A 14,914-nucleotide genomic window follows, 5' to 3' on the forward strand; every position below is an offset into this window, starting at 1 on the left:
TTTTACATATATTTTAAATAACTTGTGTTAAATGTGAACCTTTATTTTTATTTTTATTTTGTTTTTTAAAAATAAAATGAAAATTTAACTGCCACCCACAACCGAGCATCCTATCTTCGGTTGATGTCCATGTATTGTGGAACAAGTGTCCATTTTGGGGGTCCAGGAGCCTGTGTTCGAGTCCTAGACAAAGTGGACAACATAGGTAACAATATGTTGCCTGGTGTAAACATGTGAGCCTTGTAAATTGGGTGAGGATTTTTATTTTTTATTTTTTTAAAAAGCATACCTCAAGTGCAAAGTAAATAAAATTACAGGCAAATGTTGACAAATCATTAATCCTATGTTAAAAATCTCAAAATTTAAAAAAACAAACCTCCAAAACCTAACATGATTATAACAACATACATTAATATACATCAAAACATCCTCTATCTCTAATGACAAACGACAATTCGTCTAAATATATATATAGGACTAGGCATCGTTGGCTTGGACTCCTGATAGAGCTAGGGTCCCATCTTGATGTGGGCTTGAACCCCTCATCCCTTCATGTTTGATGTTTCTCACGCTGCTGCAGAGTGTTTCTTTATTTTTAAAATAAAAACTCTATTTTTAAAGCTTAAATTATGTTATCTTCGACTGAAGTGTTGGAAGCACGTAACTATTAATAAAACCAGAATCAGAACTCATCGATTTCATTCATTGCCTACTATTATTAGACATAAAATGTGTAACAAGTCTCAATACACTGAAATATTCAATTAATAAAAAGAATAAAAATCTCGATATTCGAATGTCTTTGGTGATCGGTTAAACCGAAGTTCACAAGAATCTATGCTTCCCAAGCCCTCGGTAGTGTAGCACGAGCCACATGATTCACACCGAGGGTAAATGCCAGCATACGAAGATTACAATGGTGCGACTTGCACGAGCTTTTGATATTATGGCACGCTTTAATTAGTCTTATAATTTTTTAACTCCTTCATTCATCTTCTCTTCGTCCCACATGAACACTTTAATATTAATTTTTTTATATTAAATTAATCCCATTTTATGTTGACGAATGCATATAAAAAAAAGAAATCGATATTTTTCGTCATCGATTTTTACTCTATATTATGTTCATAAACTCGAAAAATTCAATTGAATAAAATAATTGTTATGATTGGAGACCAAAACTAATTAATGATATAAAATAGTTCCCAAGTATGGCATAATGGTTTTGTATTTTTTTGAATGATGTGTGCTTCATTTCCATTTTCATGCGTTGATCATCTCATCAGGATTTGGGTATCCCACATCGTTACGAAACATGGGCAGGGAAATACGGATGCTATATAAGCTGATGGGTGTGCACCTTCCTCCATACTTACCTGGACGGGGTCAATGGACGATCAACAAGGTTCATGGCCTAGGCTGGCGACCTCCATTGCACTTGGGAGGGGTGTCTGCCTAAGGTCGGCCCAAGTGGTCGAGCCTACGTCATAATTTGTGGTAGAGGGGACCTGCGTTCGCGCGGTCCCTGCTGAAGCTAGTTAAATATTTCGATCATGAGTATATTATGTTTTACTGTCTTCGAGGGACCTGCGTTCGCGCGGTCCCTCGAATTCTTGTTTGGCAGTTCTCAAACATTATTGATAATCTATTGAACCACTGATACGTAGGGGTATCGTGCTGAGTGGGTCGGGTTTCCACGAAATTTTTTTATTTATTTTTTCAACCCGAACCCCGAACACGAACCCGTTTAACCCGCTTAACCCGAATTTAATTTCTTTATTTTTTTTAAAAAACAATTAATGAAAAAATTCGAAAAAATAAAAATAATAATATTTTAATTTAAACACATAATAACAAATTATTATTTAAATTTGAAAGTTTAATTGTAGAAAATTAAAAGTATATTTACTAAATCAAATAAAAAACTATTAAAAAAATAAAAAAAATATACAAAATAAATATTAAATGATGAAAATTTATCATATAAATATACAATAAATTTTGTTCAAACATACAATATATAAAATATAGGTAATATTTTCAACAAAAAAAATTCGGGTCAACTCGTGACCCAATCCGATACCCTTCTAACCTGACACTAACCCGAACCACCCAACACGAACCCAACCCGGAACTCGAAAAAACCCAACTCGAACCTGCTTTTTTTCGTGTTGGGTTGATGGGTCGTGTTGCATTTTGACACCCCTAGTGATACGAAGGCGATTCACATTTTGTATTTTAATCAAATCTAGAAGATTTTGTTAAATATGATGTTTTATCAAAGAAAAAACTGAGTCATATAGCACAGAAATACTAGTATGGCAAAATAAAATTTTAATATCAAGAATTTGGGAAATTATATTTTCCCTCTTCATTTCTCCCCGTTGCCATCTTCCGTCCAAATAAAATCCAAATATTTTCATTTATGCTTATAAAACCAGCTATTCAAGTGGAAACAATCGAATTTAGTAGACTTCAAAAGATATAAACCGAGTGTGTAATAATTAATATATGTGATAGGATAACTGGCCTCTAGTCTTATCCCATGGATGTTCCCACATGGAGAAATTGCAGGACAGAAGAAGAAAGACTACCTTATAAACAGAAGACTTCAATTATTTGAATTCATGCAGCTGCGCTGTGAGCACAAAGCGAATTATTCTTTCGCCTTTTACTAAAGAATACCGTGTGCTCGTTGCATTTAAGCAGCATACACATTTTTTTGGAGGGTCTCTTCCTTAGCGATAGGCCCAACAATTAAGTTCTAAATTTATTGGTAACTGCATCTCTATCTATATATGATAAAATAAAACTGAAGATGTTTTACTTATTTTTTTATCCCTAATTTATTTATATGAATGTGATGTGTGACCTCAAAAAAAAAATTTCTTTTACGTATATATATTTTTCTATATATATATATAAAAGAAATTGAGATATTACATGTTCCAAAAATATTTATAATCATTTATTATATATATAATGTTAGACTCTATTCAAGAAAAAAATCACAATTTATTTATTTGTTTATATCATATTCCCAAATTTTAATTGAAAATGTTAAATTCATAAAGTCATCTTAATTAATGAAAAATAGGGATGACAATTTCCTTCGAACATGTTGGAGGATTCGATACCCGACCCGAATAGAAGAGAGTATGGAGGGATTTTAGACCTGAGAAATAATTGGGTAATCGGGTATGGGGATTTTCGGGTTTGGGTATGGGGGCGGATTTGATAAAATCCGACCCACACCCGACCTGAATACCCGTTTAAATTAAATATAAATATAAATATATATATGTATATATATAGTAATTATATTTATTTATATTAAAGATTCATCTTCTGAAAATCTAAGTAAATCATACATATATAGTAATTATATTTATTTGTATTAAAGATTCATCTTCTCAAATTCAAGTAAATCGATACTTTTTCTTTTTTCTTCCCTTTCGCTTTCACTTTTACATTTCAAGGTTTTACCGCTCTTTTATTTTTCATTCAATTTTTCATCTTCTCCATTGATAAGTTTATTCCATGTTTGACTTCAAAAATTAAAAAAATATTTTATCTTTGTTGAATTGCGTACTTTTTATTCAACTAATATAAGCTATTTTTAATATATTTTTTCTATAAAGTTTATTTTGCAAAATTTTATCATTAATACTTTTTCATATTTTTCATTTAAATAATTTTTTAAATATTCATAATTTCATTGAAAAAATTTAAATTTGAAAAAATTCAATTGTATATGATAATAGGGTATTTGGGTAGGGTATGAGTATCCGATAATCCGATGAGTATGGGGATGATGATGAAATTCAATACCCGATGGGTATGATGATGAGTTTGAGGATGAATTTAATAAATGGGTATGGGATGGATGCATGAAATCCGACCCATACCCTACCCATTGGCCATTGCTGATGAAAAACACATTGGTTGCTCATCTAATTTTTTATATTAAATATTTTATGATCATATTATATAGAATTTAAATAAGTTTAATAGATAAAATTTTAATTTTTATTTAATGATTGAGTTTGATTTTTTTTTTTTGAACAGATTAGAGTTTGAATTCATATTTGAAAATGAATAATTTTCATCCACTTGATTTTGAACTCTCTATAAAACAAAAGATGTTTGAATTTTTTTTAATGTTAATCTACTATTGAATTCTTTTATTTTTGAATATCTATTTATAAATACACGCATATATTTATATATTATGAAATATATAAATTATTATATTATATATTATTTATGTGTACATATAATAAATTATTATATATCTGTATCCAATATATAATGTATAAACTACATATAGTATTTCCATTCACCCGCCTCTTGTAAAGGCGTGGGAATGGTATGACGTAATTTTTTAAAAAATTATTTTTGTAATAATTTAATTTTGCATGCAAAAATATGTATTTCAATAAAAGTTTTTCAAAAATACCATAATCTAATAAAAAACTCTGCTACACTGTAATCCCATTTCTTCCAATCTATGGGTGATATCGTGAGTAAGGATCCAATGGTTGCTGGCTTTGGTCGAATGGTTAAGGTTGAAATAGCTAGGTTCGAGTCTCACTAATTGATTTAATTGTTCATTTTGTATTTTCTTTGCACGAGATAAATAAGTGTCAGGTCCACGCTTAAGTCCCGTCAGTATTGCAAACAATTATATTGTATCATTGTAATCTTGAACAATATGATATTTGTACTCTAAAAAATTCCAATAGCTTAAATTTTAATTGGCTTCCAATCTACGGGTGATATCGTGAGTAAGGATCCAATGGTTGCTGGCTTTGGTCGAATGGTTAAGGTTGAAATAGCTAGGTTCGAGTCTCACTAATTGATTTAATTGTTCATTTTGTATTTTCTTTGCACGAGATAAATAAGTGTCAGGTCCACGCTTAAGTCCCGTCAGTATTGCAAACAATTATATTGTATCATTGTAATCTTGAACAATATGATATTTGTACTCTAAAAAATTCCAATAGCTTAAATTTTAATTGGTTTAGGCCCTTAATCCGCCTATCAAAGTGGATCGTGATTGGACATACAAGAAGTAAAAGTCAAATACTTCATATGCAATTTCTATATTATATTCTATATATATTATACTGTTATACTACTTTAACATGACTACTTAAAAAATCCCTAAACTCAAATCCCAAAAAATCTGATATCTCCATTCTCGTTTCGGATTTTTCTCAGGAACCCTTGAACCCATGAGAAAAATTGTCATACATATATGCTCAACTTTCTTAGAGCTTACAAACTACCAAATACTTTCTTGTAACTCTCAAGTGTTTAACAACTTATCCCAACACCATCTGATTTAAATATGAAATAACATTTTTATATTTAAACAAAAAATGTTTTTAAAATAAATATTAATCGCATTATTTTGAAAAGATATTTTAATTTTATGACAAATATATTATTATTTTATTGCATGACCGTTATATTAAAAAATAACGAGTGTTTGACACGAAAAGTACTTACTGTACACGTGCTGTGTAAACTCACGTTATTTGAGGAGATATGAGTAACTACTTAAATTATATAATATTTCGAGTCAAAATTATGGCCAAAGAATTTAAATATAAATATAGAAATAGTAATTAATATGAGCGTACAAAATAATAATAATAATTATTTTATTACCACATATCTTCTGACAATTAAAGTTGATTATAAGAATATTATAATACTTGAGTCGCTGTAATCAAACAAGTAACAAAAGAAATCAAAGTGACAAAAGATAAAATATAAAAACCATGATTTATTATGGTTAATTTCTATAATGTATGCTTACACATATCTTCATGACATCAAACATCATTAGCTAATAAAATGATCAACGTAAATACATGCAATCCATTTTGTAAGATGGCTTTTGCCAAATATTGAGTATCCACGCATAATAGTTTGATGTCATGAAGATAAGTGTAACTATACATTATATGTGTGTGTGTATATATGAATATATATATGTATATGTATATATATGTGATACTCCCGTAAGAGCCCAGATAATAGATGACCCGGGGAATTACATGAATAATTCAAATCAGAGTCAATATGCATGATATTTTATTCAGTAGCCGGGTACGTGAACGCTCGGGATATTTTATTCTCGGGCAATCAAGAGCTCGGGCCCTCATACAAAGTCCCAGGGAAACTATTCTACTCGGGCCACCTTAGAACCACACTCGAGTGTGTAAGCATGAGATATCTTATCTGTTAGAACTACATGGATTTGGCGTGTTAGATAAATCATCAGAAAGTATGGGCCGACTTGCCATACTTAGAAGGTGGACACTGAAAACAAGATAATGATGAGATTATCTCCTATAAATAACATGTATACTTCTCATTTACGGATTCTGAAATTCTTGCTTCCTCAAGCTTACACATATTGTCACGCCCCAGGACGGGGGTTGGTTGACACCGGCGTTGCTCTCAAATATTACATTCGAAAACAACAAGCCTCAGAAGTACAGAATCTCAGAAACCAGTCTTTTATTCATAATAAGAAATCAATCAATTGTCTGTTACAACTCGAATACTGATGTTTTACAGCGGAAATGTAAAACCAAATATTACAGTATCTTAACAGATGCAGCGGAATAAAAATAAACATAAACTGAGAACAACAGTCTTCATCACCAGCCCCAGAACTGGATCTGTTCCTCTTCTTCTAACATTTCTTCAGTACTCTTATCTGAGATGGGTTTGGTGGGTGAGTGATATGATTGTCACTCAGTAAGCAGGGGCGGAAATAACTCCCAGTTTTCGAACATCATTTTAATACAGAAACCGTAATGCAGTAATATACAGAAAAACTCGTATTTCATAACAGAATTCAGAATTCAGACTTTACAGGTTTCAGAACAGAAATCAGAATTAGTAAGCACTGAACATGTTAGTGAATTTCATGGCTAAACTGATATCAGTCCCCTATATGTTCTCTCCTCTAAGGGGTGAGGCCAGAATCAGAATCAGAATTCAGAAATGTTCAGAATATATATTCCTACCATTAGTTCACTAGGGAGTTTCAGTGCTTCAAAATCAGAAATCAAACATACAGAAACTGAACTTTAAAACGGAATTATCAAACAGATTTCAACATATTTATATATAAGCTCACTTACCGTAATTTGCTAAAAGTATTTCGGTTGAAATCTGAAGTCTGCTTGTTCTTGCTACTGGTTTCTGCTGCTCGAAAATCAGCACTCTCTTAGCTCAAATATTTCAAGTGACAACTCAAGATTTTGGTAAACCAATTCAGGTGTTTGAGGGTGATATTTATAGGCAATGTTTCTGACTGTTAGACTCCCAATTAATGGCCATAATCTGCCATTAACAGCCTTTATTCCATGTTAATGTTTCAGTTACAAGTCTAAGCTGAATCAGTAACTGTCTGCTGGAATCTTGCGCTGCTGAATTCTTCTGCTGCTGGATTCTATATGTTGGAATTGTGTCTGCTGGAAAAATATCATCTTCTGAATTATTGACTGCTGCTGGAATTGTTAGCTTCTACTGAAATTTTCCATTGCTACTGAATAATGCTAGCTGCTGGAAATTTCAGGTTCTCACATCCCTCCCTCCTTATGAGAAGTTTCGTCCTCGAAACTTGGCTAAGCATGATTTTCAAAGAGATAAGGGTATTGTTCTCGTATCTTTTCTTCCAACTCCCAAGTAGCCTCTCTTTCGGTGTGATTGGACCATTGTACCTTGACATATGGAATAGTTCGTCGCCTCAGTACTTGGTCTTTGCTATCCACAATTCGAATCGGAATTTCTTCATACTTCAGCTCTTCATTTAGATTGCTCTCAACCAGAAGTGGTCCAGCTTCCAGTATGTGACTTGGATCAGGAATATATCTCCTCAGCTGCGAGACGTGGAATACATTATGAATTCTTGACATGTCGGGTGGAAGTGCTAATCTATAAGCAAGCGTTCCCACTTTGTCAAGAATTTCAAATGGTTCGACGTATCTAGGATTCAATTTCCCAGCCTTATTGAATCGGATTACACCCTTCATGGGTGACACTTTCACTTATGCCTTCTCTCCAACTTCGAATTCAACAGGTCTTCTTTTCAAGTCAGCCCAACTTTTCTGTCGATCTTGTGCAGCTTTTAGTCGCTCTTTGATCATAGCAACTTTATCCACTGTTTCTTGGATCAGTTCAGGTCCAACGATGGCTTTTTCTTCTACTTCATCCCAATACAGTGGTGATCGACATTTTCGTCCATACAGAGCTTCGTATGGTGCCATTTCAATGCTGCTGTGGTAACTATTATTGTATGCGAACTCGATTAAGGGCAGATGTTCGCTCCAATAACCACTGAAGTCCAAGGCACATGCTCTCAGCATATCTTCTAGAGTTTGTGTGAGGCCCGGGGCCGAAGAGGGCGGGGGGTGAACGCCGGTGCCATCAGTTGCACGGACAATGAGCGGCTCCTGGCAGGCTTCTAGGTGAAGGGAACATGAATGAACCGACCCACACGGGAATGAGAGGGATTCCGAGACTGGGCAATGTAATGGACTGAACAGTTGAAGAGGGCTTAAAAGATTTGATTGGTACTACTCATATCACGAAGGTGCATCTTCTTTTCGGTAGCTCATCACATAAGAACTCCAAAGTTAAGCGTGCTTGACTTGGGGCAATTTTGGGATGGGTGACCTCCTGGGAAGTTTCCTAGGGTGCGTGTGAGTGAGGACATAAGCACGCTGGAAAGACTCGTCTTGGTATAGTGAGGACAGTCGTCAAATCTGGGGCGTTACAAGTGGTATCAGAGCCGACCTCTCTTAGTACGGTGTGGTTCGGGGACGAACCAAGCGGAAGCTGGTGGGCATGTGAGGCCCGGGGCCGAAGAGGGCGGGGGGTGAACGCCGGTGCCATCAGTTGCACGGACAATGAGCGGCTCCTGGCAGGCTTCTAGGTGAAGGGAACATGAATGAACCGACCCACACGGGAATGAGAGGGATTCCGAGACTGGGCAATGTAATGGACTGAATAGTTGAAGAGGGCTTAAAAGATTTGATTGGTACTACTCATATCACGAAGGTGCATCTTCTTTTCGGTAGCTCATCACATAAGAACTCCAAAGTTAAGCGTGCTTGACTTGGGGCAATTTTGGGATGGGTGACCTCCTGGGAAGTTTCCTAGGGTGCGTGTGAGTGAGGACATAAGCACGCTGGAAAGACTCGTCTTGGTATAGTGAGGACAGTCGTCAAATCTGGGGGGCGTTACAGTTTGTATCGTCCTCTCAGTTTGGCCATCAGTCTGCGGATGGTAGGCCGTGCTAAGAGTAACCTTAGTCCCCATAGCTTGTTGAAAGCTCTTCCAAAATCGAGATGTAATCTAGGATCTCTGTCTGACAGTATGCTAGCTGGAACTCCATGCAATCGTACGATCTCATTCATGTACAATGTGGCTAGTTTGTCCAAATTATAATTCATGCAGACAGGTAAGAAATGTGCAGATTTTGTGAGTCTATCCACGATTACCCATATTCCGTCATGACTTTGTCTCGACTTTGGTAAACCAACTACAAAATCCATGGAAATATGTTCCCATTTCCATTCCGGGATTTCTAATGGTTGAAGAAGTCCACCAGGTCATTGGTGCTCTGCCTTGACTTGCTGACACACGTGACACTTGGAAACAAATATTGCCACGTCTTTCTTCATTCCACTCCACCAAAAATTTTTCTTCAAATCTCTGTACATCTTGGTACTGCCCGGATGGACTGAAAATTTCGACTTATGTGCCTCAGACATTACTTCTTGTCGAAGATTATCGATGTCTGGTACGCATAATCGTCCTTTCATCCACAATGTTCCTTTGTTATCCGTCTCGAAATCTGGTGATTTCCCTTCTTTAACTTGCTCTTTTAGTTTTACCAAAGCGGGATCTCTATCTTGACTCATCTTGATTGTCTCTCGAAGACATGGTTGTGCTGAAAGTGATGTCAGGATCACCTTACTCATATTCTTTCGACTTAAAGCATCTGCTACTTTGTTGGCTTTGCCTGGATGGTAGCTTATTGTCAAGTCGTAATCCTTCATGAGTTCGATCCATCGTCTTTGTCTCATATTTAGTTCCTTTTGAGTGAACAAATATTTGAGACTTTGGTGATCGATGAAAATCTCACACTTGGCTCCATAAAGATAGTGTCTCCAAATCTTTAGTGCGAACACCACTGCAGCTAATTCAAGGTCATGTGTTGGGTAATTCTGTTCATACGGCTTCAACTGTCTTGACGCGTATGCAATCACCCTTCCCTCTTGCATGAGTACACATCCTAAACCTTCTTTGGATGCATCACTATAGACGGTGTAGTCCTGACCTTCCATAGGTAATACTAGCACTGGTGTGGATGTAAGCTTCTTCTTCAAAGTCTCGAAGCTTTGCTCACATTTTTCACTCCATTGAAACTTAGAGTTCTTCTGTGTGAGCTTGGTGAGAGGTATGGCTATTGAGGAAAATCCTTCAGCAAATTTTCGGTAATAGCCTGCTAGTCCCAAGAAGCTTCGTACCTCTGTCACATTCTTTGGTGTAGGCCAATCCGAGATTGCCTCCACTTTCTTAGGGTCCACAGATACTCCTGCTGCTGATATTATGTGTCCCAAGAATGCGACGCTCTCTAGCCAGAATTCGCATTTCTTGAACTTGGCGTATAGTTCCTTTTCTCTCAACTTCTGTAGGGTGAGACGAAGATGTTCTTTGTGGTCTTCTTCACTTGACGAATATACTAGAATATCGTCGATGAATACCACAACAAACTTGTCTAGAAATGATTTAAACACTCTGTTCATGAGATCCATGAATACTGCCGGAGCGTTTGTTAATCCGAACGGCATCACTGTGAACTCATAGTGTCCATACCTTGTTCTGAAGGCTGTCTTCGGAATGTCGTCTGTCTTGACCTTGAGTTGGTGATAGCCTGACCTTAAGTCGAGCTTGGAAAAGACTGAAGCTCCTTTGAGTTGGTCAAACAAGTCATCTATCCGTGGAAGCGGATACTTGTTTTTGATTGTGATTTTGTTCAGCTCTCTGTAATCGATACACATCCTCATGCTTCCGTCTTTCTTCTTTACAAATAGGACAGGAGCTCCCCACGGAGATGCGCTTGGCCGGATTTGCTTCTTGTCCAACAACTCTTGAAGTTGCTCTTTGAGTTCTTTCAACTCTGCTGGGGCCTTTCGGTATGGTGCTTTTGAGATTGGTGTAGCATTGGGCACTAAATTAATCTCGAATTCCACCTCGCGGTCAGGAAGTTCGCCCGGGAGTTCTTCAGGAAAGACATCCGGGAATTCTTGCACTACCGGAATCTCTTCTAGTGTAGGTGCAGTTTCTTGTTTTACCTCGCTTAACATGGCTAGGTAAACTTCTTCTCCACTTTTCATGGCTTTCCAAGTTTGAGAAGCAGAAAGAAGAGTCTTTCGTTCTTTGGTCTTGCCATGAAATAAAATTTTCTCTTGGTGTGGAGCTTGGATGGTTACCGTCTTTCTATGACAGTCTACTAAGGCATGATTCTTGGCTAACCAATCCATTCCAAGAATTACGTCGAATTCCACCATGTTTAGTTGAATAAGGTTTGCCTTGAAATTCTGATCTTCTATGAGAACACTAATATCCCGATATAAAGTGCGAGTTTCTAAAATTCGATTTGCAGGAGTGGCTACTCTGTATGGTTCTTCTAAGTTATCAGGCTTAGCTCCTAACTTCTTGGCAAATCTCTTAGACATGAATGAATGCGTAGCACCACAATCAAATAACACATAAGCAGGTATATTATCGATTAGAATGGTACCAGCTACGACATCATTCGAGTTGTCCGCCTCTTCTTGAGTGATAGCATAGACCCGAGTATTGGGCTTGTTCTGCTTAGGTTTATTTGGAGTTGTTCCACCTGCTGGACCATTCCTTGGATCTGGCATAGGACATTGAGCAATGCGATGGTCCATCTTTCCACAACGGAAACAAGCTCCAGAATTCCTACGACATTCAGCAGTGTGTGTGAATCCGCAAGTTTGGTACTTGACTCCTTCTTTGTTTGATTGAGAAGAAGTGGTTCCTTTGGATGGAGTACTGGTAAATTGGTTGCTCGAAAACCTAGGCCTCTTGAATTGCTGGCCCGATTGGTACTGGCTTGGCTTAGGACGTTTGAGTTTGTTCTCGCCTTCACGCCTCTTGATGTCATTCTCAGCCCTGATGGCGGCTCCCATCAATTCATCAAAACTATTGGGCTCGATAACGGCAAGGACAGATTGAATACGGCTGTTCAATCCCTTCTTGAAGCGATGCATCTTCAAGGCCTCGTCTCCCATTATGGTTGGGGAGTAAGTTCCCAATGAGTGGAACTTGGATGAATACTCCACCACTGTCATGTTTGGTTCTTGAACCAAGCTTTCAAATTCTGACAGCTTTTGCACTCGAACTGCTGTTGGAAAGTACTGCCTCAGGAATGCTTCTCGGAACCTTTGCAAAGTGATAGGTCCCGCCTCTATCATAGCTGGTGAGACTCCTTCCCACCATTTGGCAGCTTTATCCACAAGGAAAGGTATAATCACCTCTACTCTGACCCTTTGGGGAACCTCAAGTAGTCGAAGATGGTTTTCCACCTCTTTCATCCAATTCTGTCCCACTTCTGGATCGGTGCTTCCATCGAAGTTAGGGACTCTTGCTCTTCGGAGAGCCTCATAGTGCTGCTTCGTTCCATTCTGAGCTGGAGGTGGTGGCGGTGGTTGATTAGCATTTGGGTTGACAAACCCTTGCAGCGTAGTTGCCACGATCGTGGCTATGGCCATCAAATCGGCCTGACTGAGGCCAACTGCTGGTGGTGGTTGAGGTGGTTGTTGTTGTTGTGCTTCCTCATCGTTACGGTTATTGTTGCGGTTGCCGTAGCGAGGATTGCGATTGTTTCTAACTGGTCTTCCGTCCATTTCCTACAGTTATGAAAGTTCTAAGATTGATGGCAGAATAAAGATTAAACAAAAGAAACACAATGTTTATGTAATTGCTCGAGAATTAAATATGAAACCAATTGATCGAAAGATATTTTATTGATTTCCCAAGAAATTGCAATTACAACGAAATATCGAAATTGTTAACAAGAAGGTAAATGGAACAAGTGTTATTACAAAGAAAACAACTACTGATAAACTAATCTACTACTTCTCCTAATCCCAAATCCATAAGATCCTCTCCAACTTCTTCTTCCTCTTCTGGTTCTTCTTCAGGTTCATCTTGGTTGGCTATTACTGCTTGTAGATGTTCAATATGACCATGCAGAACTGCATTCTGGTCGCTAAGAACTTCAACAGTACTCTGCAACTCATGAATTTGAGTATCATTCTGCTCACTATACTGATTGTGCTGGTGCACGAGTTGATGATTCTGATCCTTGAGTATTTGGGTCTTCTCAAGCAGTGTATCACGTAACTCGATGAATTCCGCCACAGTCTCTTGGGAGGTTTCAAACTCTTCTTGAGCCTTCCTACTCCTCTCTTCTACCTCATGCAGATAATGAGCATAGCGTTGAACATCACACTTCAAATGTTCTGCTTGACGCTCTAACTCGTCCTTGTCTAGCTTTAGGCAGTAGTTATGCCCCTTTAGTTTCTCTAGCTTCCTCTCTAAGTTCTTAACGTAGCTACTTTGGTCAGCCATATCCTACATCCAAAAACATGAGATTCAAGGTTCAGAAATGATCTCAAGAATATAGGTCGAGTTATAGACAAATACTGGAATGAACAGAATCAGTACTGCCTATACAATTAACAGAAGAAATAGCTCAAAAATTTTTGGTCTCAAAATGGTGTGAAAATTTTACTAAAAATCCTTCACATCAAGAACATGAATGGTACCAAGTTTGGTGCAAAAATACTAAGTCAATTGAAAATGAACATTCCTCAAAGTTTCAAAATTTTGGAAAATTTTACGGAAATGATGATATCCCTATCTAAACGATGGATTTTGGGCTTCGTCGGTGGTGCTAGAATGATGAATCGTTATTAGTTAGGTTCTCCTCGTCGAGAGCTTTCCAACGCCTACTTTTAATGGTAAAAATTTCTCCTGGATCAAAAGTTATGGCCGTTTGAAGTTGGCGCGAAAAACACTTCAACTTCGATACCATTTTGCGAGGTCTACTGCATTTGCTTGCTGGAATACACTGTCTACTGCAATTCTGATGCTACTGCAATCAGTCTGCTGCTTTTCCAGCATTATCTGCTGCATTCCGAGTCTACTGACCCAGTCTTCTGCATTCAGACCTACTGGTTTCCTTCTACTGGTTCTGGTTTCAGGCTACTGGTCTTATCCTACTGTTTTTCGTCTACTGGTTTTGGCCTACTGAATTTTTTTTTTTTTTAAACTCGTTTCAGTAGTCTATTACAGTAGCTTATTTTCAGTAGTCTATTTCAGTAACCTTCAGAACTTATTCTCAGAAGTCTATAAGAACTTATTATTTCTAGTTCCTCCTCCCCAGATTATGAAACCCGGTTCTGCTCTGATACCACTTCAATGTCACGCTCCGGGACGGGGGTTGGTTGACACCGGCGTTGCTCTCAAATATTACATTCGAAAACAACAAGCCTCAGAAGTACAGAATCTCAGAAACCAGTCTTTTATTGATAATACGAAATCAATCAATTATCTGTTACAACTCGAATACTGATGTTTTACAGCGGAAATGTAAAACCAAATATTACAGTATCTTAACAGATGCAGCGGAATAAAAATAAACATAAACTGAGAACAACAGTCTTTATCACCAGCCCCAGAACTGGATCTGCTCCTCTTCTTCTAACATTTCTTCAGTACTCTTATCTGAGATGGGTTTGGTGGGTGAGTGATATGATTGTCACTCAGTAAGCAGGGGCGAGAA

At 37.2% G+C, this 14,914-nt stretch overlaps 2 non-coding genes across 2 annotated transcripts; both read left to right on the forward strand.

Moving 5' to 3' along the window:
- Window positions 1-1,368: 1,368 nt before the first annotated feature.
- On the forward strand, window positions 1,369-1,528 carry LOC140814765 (U1 spliceosomal RNA). Its single transcript, XR_012114155.1, has one exon. It is a non-coding gene; the product is annotated as a U1 spliceosomal RNA (small nuclear RNA).
- Window positions 1,529-2,631: 1,103 nt separating this feature from the next.
- On the forward strand, window positions 2,632-2,748 carry LOC140814791 (U5 spliceosomal RNA). Its single transcript, XR_012114164.1, has one exon. It is a non-coding gene; the product is annotated as a U5 spliceosomal RNA (small nuclear RNA).
- Window positions 2,749-14,914: the final 12,166 nt, after the last annotated feature.

The sequence above is a fragment of the Primulina eburnea genome, chromosome 1 (assembly GCF_022965805.1).
Source record: "Primulina eburnea isolate SZY01 chromosome 1, ASM2296580v1, whole genome shotgun sequence".
NCBI lineage: Eukaryota > Viridiplantae > Streptophyta > Magnoliopsida > Lamiales > Gesneriaceae > Primulina > Primulina eburnea.